The sequence below is a fragment of the Epinephelus lanceolatus genome, chromosome 6 (genome assembly GCF_041903045.1).
Source record: "Epinephelus lanceolatus isolate andai-2023 chromosome 6, ASM4190304v1, whole genome shotgun sequence".
In the NCBI taxonomy this organism is placed as follows: domain Eukaryota; kingdom Metazoa; phylum Chordata; class Actinopteri; order Perciformes; family Serranidae; genus Epinephelus; species Epinephelus lanceolatus.
The window spans coordinates 26,964,628-26,986,100 of NC_135739.1; the positions used below are offsets into that span (position 1 = coordinate 26,964,628).

At 39.8% G+C, this 21,473-nt stretch overlaps 1 protein-coding gene across 4 annotated transcripts in view; it reads left to right on the forward strand.

Annotated features, from left to right (window-relative positions):
* The first annotated feature begins 275 nt into the window (after nt 1-275).
* kank3 (KN motif and ankyrin repeat domains 3) overlaps nt 276-21,473 on the forward strand; it is a 40,302-nt gene continuing 19,104 nt past the window's right edge. For all 4 annotated transcript variants that reach the window (XM_033622179.2, XM_078168875.1, XM_033622180.2 and 1 more), the window contains exons 1-2: nt 276-374; nt 21,266-21,340. The gene's annotated coding sequence lies outside the window, so the exon portion shown is untranslated. The remainder of the gene's footprint in view (nt 375-21,265; nt 21,341-21,473) is intronic.

Sequence of the window (21,473 nt, forward strand, 5' to 3'; positions counted from 1 at the left end):
GTGTTTTAATTGTTTTCTATAATAATACATATAGCCTGTAATAAAATAATAATTTGGTTGATATATGTTTGACTTTTACGACTTTTACCCAGTTTTTAGATAGTGTAATCACCATTATGTTAGATAAAACAGTAGATAGCCAAAATCCATATAAATTACTTAACCACAACAGGGATCCAGCAGGAATCAACGAAAACGTCAGCCTTTGTGCTTTTATTTTGAAAACCTTACCTGGAAATCTCCTTTTAATGTTATATAACTTGACATCAGTGAGAGTGGCAGAGTTTTTTTTCACGTTCTCCTCCCAAACTTTTCTTACCTTCTCCGAAAGTCATGACAAGTCTCATTGAGGCTGGACGGAGAGAAGCCAGAAGGTAAGACACAGCCAGAGGGATCGATTAACACACATGAAACTGATACATATCGATTAGCCCGACTGATCGACTCTGTGAACAAACAACTAAACGATTCACTCTGCGTGTATTTTAGTTATTAGCTGCATCAAAGTTTTATGGTGAAGTATAGATCAGAAACTAATGTTTAATGTCTTTGCAGAAAAGAAAAGCTGCAGGAAATGTGTGTTGTTGATGCTCATGTTTTATATATTGGACTTTCAGTGTCTTACACTTGTATGTTTATTATCTTACTGTGCGTTATATTGTTTTGAACTTACATGAATGTCACCAAAATCCTTTAATATCTTAATATAGACTTTTAGTTTCTATCTTTACAGTGATGCATGTCTATTTATGGGTTTTATAGCCCTAAAAGTGACTGTAACTCATTGGCACTTCTAGTTTAGATCAATTTGTTATGGGTTTTCTGAGACATATCTTTAATATCAAGTGTTTATTTTACTTGCAAGTCTCTCTAACATATAACATTTTAAGTAATCCCCCAACCAAAGTTACTTTTTTGTACTCAAAATGTAACTTTACTTTCTTAAAGCTGGTGTTTTGTGGTGTTATAGTCTAGGAGTAAACAGTTACTGTGATCAGCCTGATCATTTTAGATGCAGATATTCTCAACAGACAGACATAGTGATAAACCTTTGTAATCTGTAGCCATAGATATTGATCTGTAAAGCAGATTTGAACACAGTATTGTGCTTTTCGTGATCATGCTTTTGCTGTTGTTGCTCCACAAATCAGTGCAAGTCTTTAAAAAGCATCTTAAACCCCCTCTCTGTTTTCTTTGGCTCCCTCTTGATTTCATACCCTGGTTTATTTTTGTGCTTTGAACACATCATTCAGCTTGTTCTCTGGCTCTTTTATCCTCCTCTCTCCCCTTTTCTTTCTCCTGTAAGGCACTTCTATTTTGGAAAGTGTTTGGTAAATCAGGTTTGTTTGTTTACTGGTAGATATGGAGCTGATAGAAGAAATAGCCTATCTGAGCTAGTGTTGTGGGTGAGGCTGTATCATGGGATGGAAATCCCCCCCTCCACCTCTGCTATTGTCAGAAGTGTTGACCCCCCCTCCTCGCTCTCAGCTGGTCTGTTATTACTCAGTGCATCATCTCCGTCTCCTCAGTTTTCCAGAGCAGAGTTTTTACTCTGTGGTGTTGGATGTTGAGTCAGTCATATCAAGAATTCAAAACATGATTTTTAAACAGTCCATAAGTATCAAAAAGCTTTAATACAGGAAGAAATGCACCAAACAAGAGGCAGAAACATCTGAGCACAAGATGGTCACTCCCGTACCCTCGGGTTGTGGAACGGGATTCTGGGAAGACGCAGAAAATCAAAAGTTTAATTAAAGACTCCGAGAATACATTTAACGTGACAGATTGATGAGCTTTGACAGTGTGAGATGATCTGAGGGCGGCTTGTTGCTTGTGTTGCTGGAACTGAGGGCGGCTGATTTAAAAATATCAGGCTAATAAACAGTAATAATGTCATCTGCTGTAAGAGGAGACGCAGGAAGTGGTGTGCGCTTCACTGCCCGCTGTTTTTTAAATCTGGATCTAGTATCTTTCAAGTCTGGTGAGACCATCCTGATGACGTGAGCACAACATTCTGTTTCGCTCTCCATACACAAGCTGCTATAATCTTATTTTTTTTATAATAAAAACATAAGTAATGACTGATGTGCAAGGTGTCGCTTGTAGTGATGAGTACACAGAGAATTATCACCTGAATCTGCAGCTCTGCTCATATTTACGGACATTTATACTGAGTTTCACTCGTTTTGCTGTCTGGCCGCAACTTTACTGTTTTGGTTCGCTCTCCGCTCCCTCGGCTTTGTTTTCGGCCGAAGCAGGCAGCTGAAAAAGCTCTGAAAACCCTTTGTACACAACCTGCTCAGCAGCAAACAGCAGACAGACGCAGTTCGAGACTAGCTGGTGAACATAACGGAACATTTAGCAGCTAAAAAGACAGATAATTCATTCAGGAGTGGATGGAGACCAAAATGGAGCTAAAACAGAGTGAATACTGGACTTATGTTCATCAGGTGACACAAACACGACCTTTAAATGAATGATAATGTTGCTCCATCACTGCTGGATGTTCAGCATATCAACTGAAATGATGTTATGTTAATAATATGTCGGCAGCTTTTTCCTGTTGCTCCAATTGGCCCAAACAAATCAGTTATTGCAGGGTTAACCATTCTCCATATCCATCATCTTTCTCTGAACTTTAACCATACTGTTGTTGCCCTGCACAGATACTGGAGAACAAAAATAATTTAAAAAATATTGGTGTTGGATTTTTCAAAAACAAAAAATGTAATTGAAAGCTGGAATTTTGCTGAAATTTCTGGTATCATTGCTCTTTCTGGTGGCTGTGCTTACATAAATAAGATGGGATATGATTCGATATGATGTGATGCGATTTGATACGATGCGATACGATTCAATGTGATGCGATGCGATATACTTCACTGTCCCCGTAGGGAAATTTGTCTTGGACTCAGGAGTTGCACAAGTATTGCTGCCTTACAATAATAGTCCAGAAGAAATGAAAAGCGTATGTCATAAAAATATATTAAAGACATACAACACATCACAGTATTGCACATACTGTAAACACACAACACACGCCCTAAGCATCAAGCGGCATTATTTAAAATCTTAACTAAGAAAATAGATTGTGTTTGTTTAAAGGAAGTTGCACATATGATTTTGATTACAAATTAAGATCGTCCAATTTGATGATGATGATGGTGATGATGGCTGCTCCTGTTTATGTTTATCTTTTATTGTTTATTAGTAAATGATTTGATAGTAACCACAGATAAAGGGGGGGTCTATTGTCTGGTTTGGGAATAAACGTTAACAACTCGTTACACACCGACTGGACAAAAGGCTGAAGAGAAACAATGAATGTTTGTTTATCTAAGTGAGGAATGTCAGGATGTGGTGGCCTTTTTGTTGAAATTCAACTGGTAAAGTGAAACAGAACTTTGTGCTTGATACGCCGTGTTAAATGGCTGCTGTCTTCTTCTTTTGTCACTTTTAGATTAAGGTTGTTGTTTTTGAAATATAACTAAGGCAAAGCACTTTCCCAGATTGATAACCACGGGACAATCTGCTATACAGGGATGAGTAAACAGAAACTTGACCTTTAAATTAGTGATAATCTCTTGACAACTTTCTGACGCTGTCTCGGGGGGAATCTGTCTTCCTGCAACGGGACTCTGGGGTTTGACTTACTGCTGTCGCCTCAAAAATAGATTCACTGTAAGTTTAGTTGGAGGTGTCAGGAGGTCAGTGTTACACTCTGATACTCTTGATATTTCCTCCCTTGGTCCTGTTATTAATTATTTTATACACACACACGTGTTCATGTTCATGTGTTCTCACCTTGTTTACACCTCACAACAGACAGTTTATTAAATCAAACTGAATTAAATTTGGGTTTTGTGCTTGCACTCATGAGCCTGATAACATGCATGCTGTCGTATTTTTAGCTCCATTACAAGTGGTTTTTATTTTAGCGCCTCCCTCCAGACTGTGCACTGCAGTGATATGATGAGCAAAGAGAAAGCTGGACTTACTGGCGTTAAGATGACTACGACGTAAACAAAATTGTCATTTTCTCCACAGGTGATCTGGTGGGTTTGCAATTGAAAAGAACCCTTGTGTTGGGAGTTAATTGCCGCTGTGTGAACACGCAGTTTTTACAGTCTTATTCAGCGTCCGTGTTTACATTTATAGTTGACTAACAGCCTGTGTTATTTGATTTGGATTGTGTCTGGATTATTGTCTCCTTTACTGTGAACAGTAACTCTTGCTGAGGGCGGACAGACCTCTTGTTGCTTCTGCAGCCTTTGAGAATTCTTCGGATTTGATTTTTGAATCATGGTGCTCACAACCTCTTCCTGTTTCCTCTTTGTTCTTTGCAAACAAACCAGATTGTTAAACATGAGTTCCCTGACGTCACCTCACTGGATTCCTTTTGTGTTGAATGTCAAAGTTTTCAAGCAGCTTCTTGTTGCATCCATCTGAAGTACAAATGAGTTGAATGTCTGAGTGCAGCTTTATATGGACATTCAGACGTAGGTGGTTTTTTCAGATACAAGCGAGACAATGAAACAGTTTGAGTAACAGATTAAAGCCTTAAAAGTCTCGTCAGACGCCCAAACAAAGCGCAGAGGATTGTAGCACTGTGACACTGGATTTTACAAGTCTGGAGAGGCACCAGCTTTATCTTTTTGTTTCAATAGTCTCAAAGTAAACTGTAGAAATACAGTGTTGCTGTTACAAACTAATACACCAGGAATGCACACTTTGATGTCTTGATTTGCCAACGCAGCATTTTGCTGGATGACACTGCTCAAGTCTTCTCCGCTGACACCTCCACTGTTTCCAAGTAACTCGATACACTTACTGAAGCACTGTAATTATGTGCAGTTTGAGGTGCTTTTAGTTTCCCTGAGTAATTCCATTTTTTTCTACTTTATTCTTCACTACATCTCAGGCAAATATTGTTATTTTACTCCACCACATTAGTTACATTTCATATTAATATTTTATACAGAAAACACATGATAAGTTTATGATGCATTGCTAAAGATTCAACTTCAAAGTTTTCTGGGTTGTCGGTTCTCGAGAACACACTGAGGAAATTTCTTCAGATTTGGCAAAAACGTCCACTTGGACTCAACGATGACTTGATTAAAGTTTGGTTGTCAAAGGTCAAAGGTCACTGTGACCTCACAAAAGATGTTTTTTTTTTTTTTTTACCATAACTCAAGAATTCTTATGATAATTTAAAAAATTACACAAAATTTCACACAAATGTCTAGCTGCAAAAAATAATGAAGTGATGATGTGTTATATCCAAAAGGTCAAAGGTCAGCTTCACTGTGACATCATAATGTCCTGCAAAAACACTTTTGTGGCCATTATTAAACATCATATCTCAGGAACAGAAGAGGAGACATTTGGTCAAGTCCTGAATTGGTGACACTAATCTTGGGTGTCCATTTTGAAACTGTGCTGATTGTATAGATCTTCTGTGCTGTCAGGGAGATGTGTGTGAAGCATCCATGTTTTAGAATTTGTAGCTACTTTTCAGCAACATATGTAAAGCATTGTCAACTGTATTGGTTACATACAAGGTTTGGACAGACATGGATGTAAGCTGTAACTGACTGGCTGGTGGAGGTACGCAACCATGAGGCGGTGATTCTAGTTTTACATTATGTTTACTTTTAAATGGAATATTTGTCTGTTGCTGTCGTGAATACATCTCCTGCCATTGATCAGTTATTCATCAGTTAAAGGAGTAATCTTGAGCCTGTTTTTTATTTGTTGTTAATGCTGATATCCACTGATTTAAAATCACAATAATAATTCCAGGAGAGTTAAAACATGATTTCTCTTCTCTGTGAAAGTCACTGTAGTTTGTTTAGGTTTTTAAAGTTCAAGCTTTTTTTCATCTTCCAAGGCAGCAGTTAGTTTTAAGTGCCAGGGCTGCCTGGAACCTGATAGCTGCAGGTTTTCATCATAATTAGCAGGCATTCAGGCTTTGAAAATGGAAATTACCACTTTCAGCTTCATGCCAGATCCACTGATTGGAGTGGCTTTCCAAATTGTTCTTGAAAGAAGGAAAAGCTCTTCAGAAGTTCAGTGCGTTTGAGAAAAGCAGCTGCCTGTTTCCCACATTTAGTTTTAGTTTTACCAGGTAGAAAAAGGAAGTGTTTTATTTAAAATGTATTTTTTTTTGTAGCAGTACAATTACAATGGCTCCAGAGTTGGTTTCAAGCTGGACAAGAATTAAAGAGCAATTGCAAAACAAGACAACTGTATGAAGCAGAATGTAATAAACAGTAAGTAGACAAACATTTAATCGTGAAACAAAGGCACTTGTTTTGTGTCTGGTAGACGCTTGGATATTCATAGGAGTTTCTCATAATTTTATTTGCCCTGTTAGTCTCGAGATCATGGTTTATGAAGCCCACAAAAACAGTTTAAGTGTTTTTTTCCCCTGATTGAGTTTGAATGTAATTGTGATCTCGAGATGTCCAACATGTTTAAAGTCATCTTGAGATGGCAGACTCATGGTTTTGCAGAAATTTAACTTAATTTGATAATGTTGACTTTAGTTGTCTGATTAACTTTATCATGAAGTCTTTCCTTGTGGCCTTGTGTATAAATTCAGTCAGCTGTGATCTCTTCTTTTGGCATTTATAGAACTCTGTCCAGCTTTTAGACTGAGACAAACTTTTTAGTGAAATGAGAAAGTCACACTGTATCTCAGAAAAACTCAATTATCTTGGAAAATAAAGACATTTCATTTGTGATCATGAGAAAATAGTGTTTGATCGTTTGAGAAAACTTGTGATCATATGTTTAAAAAAGTCATATAAGCATCTCAGGATCATATTCAGTATATCTGAGAGTTATGAGTTTATAAGGGTGAGAAAAAGATGTACATCTCCAGATGATTAAATACCTACGTTGTGACCTGAATATAACAGACCACCCCTGTGTTCTGTAGATTCATTTACTGATTGGAAATTAGCCAAAGGTCGTCTCTCTGAATGGATCCACAGTCAGCTCTTGCCTGAGGCTCCAGACTTCTTATCTCAGACTCTGAAGCAGTGGAACATCATGAACAGTTTAGGAAAGAATTAAAAGTTACTTAATGAAAAGGCCGCAGGAATTCTTTAGTTATTGTCATACCAGTGGCTTCCTGACTTTCATTCCCTGTCTGTCCCAAAACCCACTGGTTCTTCATACTGACAAAATCTTCAAAAAACAGGTCCCAAATATGTCATATGTTTTAGGTTAGATTTTAGACTTATAAAGACTATCTTGATGCCACTTCGAAATTATTAAAGACCAATTTTAGTACAACCAAAATTGAATAAAAAACAAAAAAAGAAAGAAAACATGAACTGACATCAGTTACTTAGGGTTAGGGATCATTTTGCCCAAATTTCATAGTAATGTAAAACATGACTTGGTGATTTGTGTCTGTGTTTGGGTTCCACTACCTTGATTCCCATAGTGCTGAATTTGATAACCATTTTACATAAAATACACCAAGCCTCGCATGCATCACCTTGTACTAGTTCCAGCCATGGGACAAAATCTTGCTTATGTAGCCAGTTTTTGTTGATTTGCACTAATCTGTGTCGTCCAGGGTTCAGAGACAGCTAGCTAGTTGATAGTGGATCCTCTGCTCTGAGTGTTTTTGTCTTTGGTTCCGCTATAGTGTTCTGTGTGACGTTAATGTGAGAGGCATTTGGTAAATTATTTCAAAAGATTAAAAAAGACAGATGTTACTAATTATTTTGAGATTTTGAAGTGCAGCATTAGAAAAAAAGATGTATAAAATCTGACTTTCCATGTTTCAGCATTTTTAAGACTTGAAAGATGAATTTTAATCACTTTTATACGAATCAAGGCCTTATTTTTAGATTATTAAAACACTTTTTGAGGATCCACAGGAATCCTGGGGTAAATCATTTCCTAAAACAGCTGGGCACTGTAGTTTTTAGCTAATTCTATTCAAACAGGAGTAAAGAGTGCATTTGTCTGGGACTATTTTCAGCCACAGATAAACACACATTTCTTGCTCAAGAGTGTTTACAGCAGCAGGACGGTGTTTGTGTGGCACCCAAAATAAACCTCAGTGCCAGAGTTCATCATAATGAAGGAACATGTCACCCAGAGCAACAGTGGAGCTGTATGGCACAGGTTTCGGCTACAAAGACTTCTTTATTGGGGTCAATTCATTGTTGGATTTAGTCTTTTCCAGTGCTTCAAATTGTATGCACTGTCCCTGATCAATCATTGGTAACCATCAATTGATTAATCGTGATTAAGTAAAAACAAACAAAAAAAAAACGGCTTATACCAAACAATACCAAGGTGCTTTTCTACTCAATCAAAGCTCACAAATACATAGCGCTTATTCTCTGAAAACATTGCATTACTTATGAATCATATAAAGATATAGAGGCTTAGACATATGAAAGACATCCAATATAACGGAAGAATGCCTCACTTTGCCTGCTTCATTGTCCAGTGTCTTAATGACCATTTATTCGGTTGTCAATAAATCGTTATCATCCCTAGTCTTTTCGTAGGATTTGTTTACATAAAGAAAAAAAACGTATCACCAGATTAATCTTTTAAATTGTTGCAAATTACTGAACATAAAGTAACAACCAGTCATACCTTTCTTATGAAATAAACAGGAAAACAAAACAGGACCACAGATAAGAAAGATAAGGTAAACCTTTACTGATCCCCAGCAAGGTAACTCTGTAATTGCAGCAGCACAAAGACATTAATTTACAGGTAAACAGATAAAGTAAAAGACGTAAACAATAAGTGGTGTATTATAAAACAGAAATAAGCATGCATATAAAAATAGAAAACTATAAAGAGCATACAGAGACAAAAATACAGGATTATAGGATAGACGGTAAGCCTCTACCACTGTGGTCCACTCAGATGCTCCTCCCTCTGCTATCTCTGCTGCCTGAGAAACCCTGGATGAGAAAACACAGGGCTAAAAATACCCATCTTAACTCAAGTACTTGGGAAAGAGGCAATAATCAAACTGTGTGCACAAACATCAGGGTGGGAAAACGCCAAACTAACCAGTCGCTGCTGCATTTTGGTTCATCTGGTGAATTTGTTGAGTCTACCAGACACTGATCGTAAATTACAGGTTGTGATATTTGACCCTAAGAGACTTTTTGGCTGGTGAAATGGTGATAGTGGCAGACTGGTTTGACCCTTGTGGCTCGAGCACCGAAGAGGTCAGATTCTCGCTCTGCCAGAACTGACCACTTCTCTCTGTGGAAGAACCAAACCGCGACTGCTTTTGGAAACACTTCCCGCTTGTCGCTGCAACGCCACAAACATTTTGAATCCAATTTTCATTTTTGGATCAAACAATAAAAGTTTTTGTGTGCTACTGAAGAGAGGGATGTTTGAGTCTGTGGTTGAAGTCAGACTTTCTCTGACGCCGTCTCGAGATTTTGAATGTGATGTCTCTGAGGGCAAAGTGAGAGTGATGTCTGTGAGGGTAAAGTGAGAGTGAGGCCTCGAACTCCAGTTTTAGACTGGTGTGGCAGCTCAGAGATCACCTCTGTTCACTGGCTCATAGTGGAACAGATGTTGTAGCACTCTGAAAAAGCACCTCTGCCCTATGAAGTCATATATACAGTAAAAAGGCTTGACACATTGAGTCTCCACTGCAAGATGAAAACAATCTTTTATATCCTAATTTTATTCCTTTTGATATCCCCGTTTGTCTCTCTTTTTCTTTTAAACTGTTATGTAAAGCTGGGGTTGGCAGAAATCTGTAAAAGGCCAACAAAACAAAACAAAGCTAAAACAAAATTAGCATAATTTGAAAATGCAGCCCTGCTCCTGTAGCCCAACTTTCTCCCTCCTCTGTCCCAAGCCCCTCCCAACAGTTTATTGTTTATCAGACCACAGATTAGACAAGAATAAACAAGCTCACGTTAGCCATCCCACTGCCCCCCACCGCTGTGGACTACTTCCCCAGTAGTTAAGCTTGCAGCAGCTTAGGAGACAGACCATCAGTAGACAGCTGTATTGGCTTGAATTCGGCCAGCACAAACTCCCCAGCACTGGGTGTCACAGCTGGCTAATGTCCAGTGGCAGTGCTGAGTTTAACCTGTGTAATGGCAGCAACAGAAAGTTTGCTGATCCAGTAGGGAGTCAGGGCTGTACAGTCACCCAGAGCTTGGGTTTGCGCTGGCTGGAATCATGTTGCTACAGTTACTGATTTGGTGTCCGTCTCCTGGCGAGATGGTATGTAGTGGCGGGGAGTGAAGTGGATGACACACTGTGATTCATTGTTCCAGCTAATGTTAGCTACACTTGAACATGAAGCTGCAGCTGTTCGCTGTGAACTATTAACAGCATTCTCTGTCCATCTCTGAAACTTTTTGCTGGTATCAACATTTTTTATTTCGTTTGTTGGATTCTCTTTTAAGGCCATGACATACCAAGGTGACTGTCTGACATCAGTCAATGTTGGACTGTCAGTGAGCATCCCTGGCCTTTGTTGGTGCTAGACGGCCTTTTTTCCACTGATTTAGCATGTTTAATCGGCAACCCCGGACCCTGTTGGTGCAGGCGCAGAACATACGTACTGGTAGGCCGTCAGCTGTAGTCTTTGCGGTATGTTCATGTGCAACTTTTAGATCGAGATACAGGTAACGTGAAGCGATGCAGCAAGGGGCTTTCGTCACCGCTGGTTCTCTGAAGTTGCTTTGGTGTGTCTGGGCCTAGAGGCTTTCTGAAAACAGTGAAGAGGAGGTGCAGAGGTCTAGTGCTCAAAGTTTATTATAAGATTTTTGCCAAATGACGCCAAAATGAAACTGCCTCTCTGAGCTTTAACTGTATGTCTTTCTCTTTGTTTTGTATTTTTTATGAATATCAGTCATTTTGTAAAATCATAAAGACTAAAAATACAGGTTTCACTTTCTAATAGGGCATTCTTTATAAAGGTTTTAATGGTCAATAAATAATTTAATTCTCCATTTACAGAGCAGTTATATGCTGTTTATTAGAATAAGTTTTAGGAAACCATGTCTAAAAGTTGGTTGTCACTGCTTATAACTCACGTGAAGCATTAGTAAATGATTTAACTTAGAAAAAAAAAGTCTAATTAGAAAGTGGCAAAAACATACTGGGAAAGAAACAGATCAATAAAACGGCAAAAACAAGGAGGTTTTTGTAAGCACAGAATAAGTGTAATAAATGACCAAAAAAGGGCAAAAGAAGAAGAGTGAGTTAAAGCCAAATTCAGTGAATGGAGTCCCCTTTGCAGTTCAGATGACATCACTCTGCAGATGGTCTCTGCATCGACTGCATGGTATCGATATGTTTAATTAAGTTATGTAATGCCCAGTGGACATCAGATCGCCTCTCAGGAGTAATGAGCGGCCTGAAACTGACAAGCTAACTGAATCAGTGCTTGATGGAAAACTGAATTAGAGCCCACAAACATGTACTTTCCACAGGAGCAGCTCCATGGTGATGAAGGTGTGTTCGCAGGAGCTTTTGTGAAACATTTCAAAGACCTACATTCATCCAGTGCCTTGTCATTACCCCGACACTCTCCATCAAAGAGATGCTGAACTGGTATAATTTTCACCGGTGGAGGAAACAGCACGATAACGGACACATATTTCAGTTGTTTCTGGGCAGAAAGCTGCTGACATCTGGTGCTGTTCTGCAGTTACGAGAATCAAACATCTGGAGGCTCCAGTTGCTACTGTTGTGAAAGAGACAAATGGGTCAGAGTCTTAAACACAAATCTGTGGACCTGATATATAGGTCAACTCAGGGAGGCTTTTAGAGATGCTTAAAGCTGGTTTATTTGAGTTATTGGCTTGGCTAGAAAACACAAAGACCTGAAATTATTAGAAAAAGAAAGGAAATGAGAGAAAAAGACACATTTGTGCAGTTCAGATGGAAAACTAAGTATGCATTTAAAAAGCAGCCTCTACAAAGCTTCAGTCTAATGTTTGGGGAAACAGGCCTGGAGTGTTTATCTCACCATGGAGGGAAAACAAGGTGCGTTTGGTCCAAAATGCAACGTGACATCAGTGCTGGAAACTGGCTAATTGGGGAAAACTCAATTTGTGAGCGCTGCTTTGTTTCAGGGAGGGGCAGCCAGCCTTCAGCCATGGGACCGCCTCAGTCTCAGCTGACTAAGTGGCAGCTCTCTAGGCTGCAAACCAATGCTAACAGCATTATATTTCCAGAGAGAGACACTCAATGTTGCCATCCCCACAATTCATTCATGTCCACTCAGATCTTTTGGTTCTGTGGTCATCCATGTTTGAAACCTAACTGGATCAAAACCCACAATTTTACCGGCAGATGCAGAAACTGACTAAGAGACTCTAATTGTAAGTCATTTTTATAGGACATTTCCAAAGTTTCTTTCCTTTTATAGCGTTAATTTGAAACTTTGTGCTTCTTTGCTGAGCAGCAGTGAGAGACAGGAACACACAGTCAAATTTCTCTTCCAAAAAGACTGCAGCTTTGGAGGATACCGACATGATTTGACAAATTCAGACTGCTGAAGCCTCAAATTGGAACATGTTTTACTCAGAATAAGGACTATATAAGCAGTCAATACCCATTTCAATGTACATACAGTATGGTGAGTGTTGTATTAACACAGACTCAAAACCTATCCTTCAAGTTCAATCAATAAACATAGAACATGAAATGGACAAAGCTTCAGGTGTGCTGTAGGAGTTGAGGTAGCCTGAGCTGGCACTGCTGTCATTGGCCACATTTGCTTGCAGGTTATTCGATAGTTTTCTGCATGTCGATTATTTGACCAAAATGCCTAAAAGTTACAAAATTAAAATGAATCTTGGTTAAATATGTCCTGAGATTTAGTCGACCAAATTAAAGTGCAGTGAGGCTGTTGCTACAGACCAGAAACATCCCAAATTGGGTGTCAAAATTAGACCTGGTCTAAACACATGTTGACGTTGAAAGAGTTTTTTGGGGAAACATAAGTGATCAAAGCCTGGTCCCAGACCTCTGAATCCCTGCCCACATCTCTGATCTGCTCTGTGATCCAAATAGATCTGAATTATAGTGAGAAAACCAGCTGTTTCAGCCAGTTGGAGCAACAATCACAGAAAATAACAACTCTTAAATCTGCACATTTGACAGTGACAGTGCTGGTGAGGGCAAAACAAAAAGAAACAGGCTGACATGTTAGACTGAATGAATTAAAGTGAAATGAAATGCAATTATGAAAATCACCAATTAAAGTAGAAAAAGATTGCAACTCTTTCATCATGTTATACATCAAATTAGATCTGACATAGAAGGAGGCGCAGTATTAAATCAGTGGATGTCAGCATTCATTCACAGTCGCCTCCCTTTATCCTCCATGAGATGCTTCATGTGAACACTTAAAGTCAGAGCAGCTGCTTCTCAGCATCTTCAGATCCACTGTGGGAGCCTTCAGCTCTCTGCTCAAGTTCACTCTCTCATCATGTCTTCGACTTCCCCGGCGACTTTATTGAATTCATTATGTGACATTTTGAACCTGGACACAGTCGGGGAAAAGGCAGGGAGTGTAGAGGGGGGTCTGGTGGTTGTGGAGAAAACAAGGAGGCCTCACAAAACTTCTTGAAAACAGCATTGCCACCAAACGGGCATAAAGCCTCATTGTGGAGGCTGAATGTGCCTGATTGTGTTTGCTGGAGAATCTGGAAGGAAGAGGGAGGGGAGGCAGGACGCATGTGATGTTTGAAGTCAACCTGATTGTGGAAAAAAAATTGATTTTCTTTTTTATCTGGATACAGCAGGACACACAAGATGTTAGTGACGTGAGGTCAGCGTGTGATTTATGCCAAGTTGATTTATATAGCACATTTCATACTACAGATGTAGACTCAGTGTGCATCTATATGTTGAGAGATGGCAGACAGGAAGTGGCAGAACGCTGTGTGTGTGTGTGTGTGTGTGTGTGTGTATATACTGTATGTATAGCGAGAGGTGAGCGTGTGTTATTGTGTGACACAAACACTTGAGTCCTCAGCCAAAAGTGATAACATGTTATCTAACCTCCATGTGATGCATCATGTGATGTCGGCCTGTGTGCTGTTGTTGGCTGCAGGATGCCGCAGTGTGTGTGTGTGTGTGTTTGTGTGTGTGTGTTCGTGTCACACTGGCTCTATTTGTTCAGCTCTCAGCTTTTGCTTGTCTTCTCGCCGGTGTTTTCCTGCTGCCTTCAGGAAGCAGCTTTCAGGACGGCCTGATGGGTTTCCTGGCAGAACCCCTCCTCCCTCCCCCCACCAGTTCCTACTGGGAGACAATGGGAGGTCTCCCACAGGGGCACGGAGGGGTTATGTGTGTGTGTGGTGATGAGGGGGGATTTATTAGGGGAGTAGTGGGCTTCCCTTCAGGAAACTGCAGATTTATCCCAGCAGCAGAGAGGCCCTCATGTGTGTGTGTGTTTGCTTGTGTTCAATGTATGTTAGGCCTAAATGTCCTCACAAGGATAAAGACATGTAACAAACCTCCTACAGAAGATAAAGTTCAGGATTAGTGGTTAGATTTAAGTTTAGGATGATCTGGGATGAGAGTTTAAGATTTTTTAAAACACACATTTGCGTCAAGATGTTTCCTGTTTCAGAAAGCAACAAATAAGTCGAGCTTCAGACTTCATGCTTGATTTTGGACACAGCAGCTGCAGAACATTCTGACCTCAGCGTCTATTTAGGAGCTGTTCTGCAGCGTTTGATCACATCACATGATTTTTGTCAGCAGCTGAGGAATCACAGATGTTCCCATTTCCATTTTTCTGACCACTTCTTGTCCATGTTGGCTTCAAAGTCGAGGTTCAGAGTTTGTTCTTGATCAAATGGAATATTCCAACACAACAGTTCATCTAGTAGCTGCTCTTCTGCTGATGAAGGTCAAGGTCATGGGTCAGGTTCAAAATCTCCAGAACTGCTACTAAATGGATCTTCAGGTGAGACTGGATTAAAGGAACAAAAAGCATTACAGTTAAATTAAAGAAATTAGATGCTATTATTATCAGTAAATTGTTTATGGCTGCAACTGATGGTAAGTTTTGTTGTCGATTTGAATTGAATATTTCTTATATTTGATTGGTTTAGTTTATGAATTGTCAGAAAAATGCTTGTTTTGACCAAAAAACAGTTAAATACCCAATATTCAATTTACTTTGGTTAAATACAGTTCAGATCAGCAGCTGGAATGATTATATCCATTATTCATCCAAAAAATGAACAGTGGTTAGTTTCAGGATAAGATTTGACTTTTGTGTCAAACTGAAAATGAAATCAGTGAATCTCCTCACATGTAAATTAATCCTGGTGTGTCATACAGGGTGGAGGCCTGTATTTGTGCTTTGTGTCTCTGTTGCTATGTGTGTGCATGTGTGTGTTTGTGTGTGCGGAATTCTGAATGACTTTTTTCTCATGTAAAGCAGCAGGACGGTACAAGTTGCTGTCACCGAGAGAGGATGTCGGCTTTCACTCCCTCCTCGTCTGTCAGATTGACTTCTCTTCTTGGGGAAAAAGGGTGGTGGTGCTGGCGGTGGGAATGAGGTCACCGTTTCAGAACATGGCTCCAAAGCCTCGAACCAGCACGACATTTCCTCTTCTTTAACGCAGGACAGCTCGATGTTCTCTGCTCCGTGAGTCCGCTCGTGGTACTTCTCCACTCGTCACATGTTCCTACTGAAGCCGAGGGGGAAAAACTGTACCAACAACAGAGTGTTCTGTGTTTGACATTTTTAGGAAATGTTTTTGCTCACTTAAGTACAAATTGAAGTTATTTTTATAGACATAAGGTGTGTGTTACTTCTACTTCTGCTTGTTGCATCCCAACTGCTTGAAGTCTGATCCACTTTGGTCTCATTTTAGTATTAATTTCTATCAGGGATAATGGAACTATGCTCACTAAAGTTAACTGTTGAGATCTGCACACACAATAAAGAACATGAACACTCATACAATCTAACATGATCTAAACATCTTTCACAATTCATAGATTGAAATTTACCACACTTGTGTAGTCGTGCATGCTTCGTTTTCCTGCAAGTTACTGACATTTCCTGTGTCGCTTGGTATTAAACCTCCAGATCAAGTGTTTCAGATAATTTGGTTAACTGTCGGCTTGTTTACAACCCGTAAAATCATCTGACTGCCCATTGGACATGGTTGTGTTTGCAAGACCTCAGCAAGAATGTTGGTGAGTACAATAACAGCAAGATAGTGCTTCACTTTAGGCGTTTGTAATTTCCTAATAATTTAATTGGCCTGAAGTTATAAAGAAAATAGAAATGTTCTCAAAAGGCAAGCCAAGGAAATATGCAGTCATTGATCTTTTAATTCATTTACGTGTGCAGCTGACTTGCTGTGCACTAATTAAAAGGAAAATAATTGGGATTGTGCCAGTTGAACACTGTCTCTGTTTTCTCTGCAGCAATCTTTCCAGGAAACTTCCTGGACATTTTGGAAGCATACAATAACACCGCACTCATCCTTCAACAGATGAAAATAGATGTAGAGCCTTCTTGGATCACAGTGAACACACCCTCGCTTTAGTTAACACTTTTAGCTGCTGATAGTGCTGGCAGATAGCGCACATTATTGTGTGGCTGCAGTGTGGAGAAATGTGGCTGTAGTGTTGATTATGAGCTGCCACAGTTTAAAACTGATTGCTGTGTGAAAACTGAAGAATGTAACGTAATTTGTCACCATGGAAATACAGACGTCTCAGGCTGTTTTTAGTGAGTCTGAAGAACAATGAGCTTTATCTGTTCACAATAGGAACACAGGGAAGACTTTACTAAATTAAGGTGTTATGACCGCAGTGTGTTCGCTGAAATTTGTAGCCGTGAACATCGTCTTTGTTTGACTGCATCATGTGACTCTGTGTGTGTGTGTGTGTGTGTGTGTGTGTGTTTTGGCTGTCTGTGTGAATATATGCACTGTGTTTCTGTTGGTATGTGCCCTCACGTACATGTGTTTCTGGTGCATTTTTGTTATTTTGTTTTTGGCTTGCAAGTGTCATTATGTGCATTGGCACTCAGTGGTGTGTGTGTGTGTGTGGGTGTGTGTGAGACTCGACAGCGTGGCTCTCAGCTGGTCAGGATTCGGGGGGTGCAGAGAGAAGGAATGCAGCTTCTCCCTGAAGTCTGTAATTTGCTGCCTGTCATCAAATCAGGGAGAAAAACAGCAACACTTGAGAGGAGAGTGTGTGTGTGTGTGTGTGTGTGTGTGTGTGTGTGTGTGTGTGTGTGTGTGTGTGTGTGGTGGGTGAGAAAAGAAGAGGGTCAGAGGAGAAGTGAGTCATGTGATTAGAGGAGGGTAGAGATGAGGAGAAGCTGAGAAAGAAAAAAGAGAATGTTTAAATGAGGGAAACTGATGACTGGAAGAGGAGAAGGATAATGATGAATGGGAGAATAAAGAGAATAGATGTGGGGAGGAGGAGGAAAAGGAAAGACTTGACTGTTGGGGGTTAATTTTGTTTACTCAACAATCTAATTAACTTAACAACACATTGTGCAATCCAGTTTTATGAATAATGCTCCACAGAAATGAGTACTTCTCAGCCCCTAAGAGAGGCAGCCATCTTTTTGGTTGCCCTTCGTGTTTTTTGTTTGCTGCTGTGGACGACTGATCGAGACTTTAAAGTGCATAATTGTGTCTTTGGACACTTCAAGAAAAGTTTAAAACACTTTTAGGGATGACATGAGAACTGATGATTCTGAAAACGTGACAGCACTCATTTTTTCTGCAGTACTGATGGCACTGGAGATGCGATTCTTATGGACCTGAAGAGGCAACATAAACACCTACAAATGTTCTAGTCAGCTGTTTAGTGCCAAAAGAAGAACACTTACCAGGAAGAACAACAACACATTGAACATAGTCAGAAGTGCAGCTGCAGCGACAGTTTAGCCTTTACATTATGATACAAACGCCAGCAGTGTGACGAGGTGCTGAGCGTCTGTTCTTCACTGAGCTCTGCATGTTTGGTGTTTTTTTCCCCCTGGTCACAGAGAGTTGATGCAGAACAACCACTGCTCCACCCGCCTTGGTCTTGGCAAGGTGCTGGAAACATCAGTAAGTTCAAACTGGTCGAAAAAGATTTCCGCACACTTACATCTGTGCAGTGTTTCACTTTGTTGTTGAGTTTATGGTATATTTGCTTTCAGTCAAATAGCTTAACAATAAAGTGAAACACTGCAGAGATGGAAGTGTTCTTCAGGTTAACAGTGCACTCGTCACTTTGACACCATCCGTCCATTCACAGTGAAGGAGGGGCGGGACAAACAGCCTAACACAAAGACCAACTGTCATATCTCACATGCACATGTGCTGAATAACAACAATGGAGAGGTGTGTTAACGTACTGTCAGCTATATAAAAATTGAGGCTTGTTTGCCCACAAAATCTCATGAACCCACAGAGACTAGTACTTTGTTTTCCAGACGGCTCATCAGGAATGCATGAAATTTAAATGTTTTTAATAAAGGAGTGCATGTTTAAGCAGGATTTATAGTTTTGTTTTTGTTTTTACTGTTGTAAATTTGCTGTTGAGAATTGTGGAATTTCACTGCTATCGTTATCGACTACTAAATCTCTGGTATTGTGACATGCCAAGATACTATTTCATGATAATAATGGTGTAGATGGTGTTAGTTTAGTGCGGTTAAACTCAGCCTTAAAATACAATACTTGTATACTCATGGACTCAGTTGGCATATTAAAGGGTCTTTTGAATGACTTGTAACCTGTAAAGCTTTCATTCCACTCTGTGTTTCCACTGTGTTGTTGTGTCATCTGTACATTGACACACACACATCCTGCTTTATTGATGGCAGTGTTTGGATTTAGTACCACATCTTAAGCAGTGATGAAATTTATCTCCAGATATATTAGAAAAATAACATTAGTGGAAACAGAAGCAGAACCCGTGGCGATGGCTGTACGCCAAGTTACCGCTTGTTAAGTTCCTGTAGTGGAAATAGCTCAAAATTTACATCTTTGTGCAGCTTTTTGGTCCTATGAGACGTTTATCCTGGTTTAAAGATGTCACCTGAATTTTGGTCAATAAAGATACATAAATTAGTGGTATAGAGATGCATTTAATACTTGTTAGAGCTCTGACAGTTTGCAGTATGTCTGAGTAAAACTGTCATCATCATATGTACTTGGCATTAGTTTGCAATGTTAAATTTGGGGTCGTTATCAAACTATGAATGACGTAGTGCCTGCATACAGTCATAATTATTAACGCATAGAAAACATGGTGCTGTGTGCATTTCTGTGAGCCAATAATGATGATGTTAGAGCAGAACCTCGCCAGAAGTGCATGTGCTCTTTGTTTTATCTTTAAAGATACATAGTTTGTTGTCATTGATACAAACTGTGTCGCAGCTGTACTGGAACAAGTTCAGTCTGATACGATCCTGCTTTAGTAAGACATCAAAGGAGATATACTGTACCTTTTTTTTTTAATATAAATAGCAGTGTAATCCAACCGTATTGCAGATGTCACTAAAACACATCTGATGATATATGTGGAACAAGAGTGCAGAGAAGGAGCTTAAGTTTCATCAACTGAAGCCAGATTTGTTTCAACATCTAAACCTCTTCCATCCAGACAGGATTACATGCCGCTAAAATTGCCCAATAAACTAACCGCCTTTGAGTCATGTGACTTGTTTATAAGCTCTGGTTAGCTCGTGTTTGATCCTAAACAAACTCAAACTACAGTAAACTACCACCTCCCTCTGGTTCAGACCAAAGTAAGCCAACAAGGTCAGACCACATCTTTGAAAACCTCTTTTGTATAACTTGTGTGTGATTGGCTCGACTGCTGCAGCATCACATTCACTGTGTTTTGACCTGAGAGTCAGAAACTGACAGAAACGCTGAGGAGAAACAGAGTGGCGGCTGATGCTGAGCAGAAACATCGTTATCGGTGAGAGAAAAGTCTTGTTCCTTTTCACCAAGTGTTTAAACTCAGCTATTGTCCAGAATAACTCCATCATATAACCTGTGGTAATTAGTCCTCTGTCTGTCTAAATGTTCTGGTCTTTACTTTAACAATAAACTGTCTGTCTGCCGCAGTCTGAGCTGACAGGTGATGTGTGTGTGTGTGTGTTTATAGGTTATCAGTAGTCAGTCAGCTAGAAGGACGACCAGCGTGTTGCAACAGCATGTGTTAGGAATGTGCCTGAGGCTGCTGGAAAACACATCTGTGTGTGTGTTTGAAACAAAATGAATGACTGCACGTATGTTTGCGTGTTTGAGTGTATGGAGGGGGGTCGGGGGTACATGTTACAGTATCTGAGACTGTACGTGTTTTAAAGACACAGTGTATCTGTCTTTCTGCTGCATGAATCTTTGTCTCTCTGTGTTTTAAAAGTTTTACACCCAAAAAACATCGGCTTTACATGACCCACATGGACAGCAACTCTGTAATTTACTTAGTAAACCTTCACACCTGTGATAGTGAGGTGTGTGGCGGTGCAGATGGACGCACATCGTGTCAGAGTTTACACTAGCATCCTGTTGTCCAGTGTTAATGCTTTTTCATTCTTGCTGTTTATTCTAGCTTCTCTGACTTCTCTCTTCATGCTGTACACCCTGGAGATGTTTCTCATCATTTCTTAATTTTGAGATAAAAAAAAAAAAGATGTATGTATTTCTGCAAAAGATAGAAAAATAACACACTTCCTGGTGAGCAACAGCTGGAAAGACTTTTGGGGTAATAAACTGATGTATTGAGTCAGGTGGCACTATGTATGGTAGCCTTGGCCACTAGTGTGTGAATGTGTTGGAGCCAGCAAGTGATCAGAAGACTAGAAAAGTGCTATACAAGTGCATTTACCATTTTACCTTATGTTTATCTGGAGCTGTGCAGAAATGTCGAGCTTAAACAGAATGAACAGGCATGCACCATCTGAATGTTGCTTTAGAATATGATGCCAACATTACAAATGAAGCTTTGGAGCCAACGATTCGGTGCAGCCCAATCTGTGTACTATTTACACATAGGTGACAAACTGTGACATGCACATTGTTGGAAGGTGTTGGGCCGCCACAATCCTCCTGAGCAGCTTCAGTGCTTGTTGGCATATATTCTCGTAGAAGTATCTGCATCCATTATGCTGGTCTCCTATTTATATTCAGGGTTGTTATTTATTTTGTCACATGTCTGTATAATATAAATAATAATGTGCTGTACACTGCTGTTGATGTGTGAGATCTGATGGTGGGTGTTTTCTCTTTCCCAGGGCTGAGTGCGGCAGGAAGAAGGGAACCAGCCTGAACTCCAGCTGCATGAATCACTTACTGAGCGGCTGAGAGAGGTAACCTTCTCTGCAACATAACAGCATTCATTTTACTGTGTTAAGTTACAGTGTGTCATATTACAGTCAACGTTTCCATCTTTTCTCTGTAATGGGTATACAATTATCCAGACAGTGTCCAGTTAAATGCAGT